Below are 1,681 nucleotides of genomic sequence, written 5' to 3'. Positions count from 1 at the left end.
GTCTAATATGAGAAAATCTACTGGTTCAATCTACCCAATGTGATGATCGAATCATTGTTTTCTAAGTCAGTATTGTGCATTGTATTATAATAATAATAATAATAATAATAATAATAATAATAATAATAATAATAATAATAATAATAATAATAATAATAATTTGTGGTCTCGTTTTAATGACTAAATATTGAATAAATGATTGTTTGACTTAAACACTTCCAACTAATTTTTGAATTTTTAAATAATTTGCGAAAAATTAAATTTATAATTCAAAATGATTAATAACTCAAATATAATTTGACAAACTTAAGAAGTATAAAACAGAAGGATATTGACGTTTTCTAAATATGTAATCCTGAACTACTCATATGAACGATTAAATTTACCGTTACAACTATATAAAACCAAAGCGACAACTCTATTACCACCACTATATAAACAGTAGAGTATTTTCAAATGATTATCTCCTTAATTGTTTATACTGATTAAATGCAAGATATCAAATAAGCTGCAATAACTATTCATCAAGGTTAATAATAAGGAACAATCAAGAATTTTTGTCTAAGAATATAGAACCGGCCATGAATAAAGAAAGGAGAAAACGGAATATTGTCGGATATTGTGGATGTATATGACACTATTCGTTTAGCAACATTACGTCCTTCCAACCTGTACCATGGATTCCAAGGGGCCACTTTAACCTACCCTACACCCAACTACACCCAATCATCAACGGCTACATATTCTAACTTATATATTGCCCCAAAAAAATAATAAATAAATATATATATATATATATAATAAAAAATAAATAAATAAATAAAATTGAGAATGGCTTGTTGTTGTTGGGGCGGGGCGGGGAGGGGGGGTTCCCTGCATGACTAAAAAAAGCTTTTCACCTACGGAAAATTATCAACGGATTGCATCCGTTGGTAATTAGAAACGGATTATCTGTTGGTAAAAGTTATTCACCTTCAACAACGAATTTTTCATTGATAATGATGATATCTTTTTACTAACGGATATTCCATGCCTCATGTAATGGTTTAATATTTGGATCTTTCACAAACAGATATTTCGTTGGTAATTAGAAACGGATTATCCGTTGGTAAAGTAATTTACTTATCTCACATCGAAAGTTCACAACAAAGTCTTCAGAGTTGTCATCTATAAATTAATTTGTGGTTCAATAAGTGGTTAAAGAATATTTTGGTCTTTCACTTCAGTTGGCTAAAAGTTAAAAAAATTATAATTATTAAATAAATAATAATAGCAGTAATAAAAAAATAAATACTTTTTTTTTTTTTACAGTGCCTTACACCTATGCGGCAATTTACAACATTGATTTTTTCCAATTGTAATTATAGACATTTATCAACGACAAGTCGATTGATATTAGTTAAAATTTTTACTAGCGAAAATTTCGTTGGTAAAAGATTCACACTTTACCAAGAAAAAATTTATTGGTAAAATGTTTACTCTTTACCTACGACAAGATTTGTTGGTACCTATCGGCGACCCTCAAATTAGAAATGAATTTGCAGTTGCAAATATTCCATTGGTAAAGAGTAATATCAACAGATATCAAGGTTTTAGGAACGAAAAATCCATGCCTGAAACCATATTTTTTAGTAGTGTTGGTCCATATGGATGATTGATTAGAAAGTTCTTAGGCTCTATA

The sequence above is a fragment of the Olea europaea genome, unplaced genomic scaffold, assembly GCF_002742605.1.
Source record: "Olea europaea var. sylvestris unplaced genomic scaffold, O_europaea_v1 scaffold274, whole genome shotgun sequence".
Classification (NCBI taxonomy): Eukaryota; Viridiplantae; Streptophyta; class Magnoliopsida; order Lamiales; family Oleaceae; genus Olea; species Olea europaea.
This window is presented reverse-complemented; position numbering follows the sequence as displayed.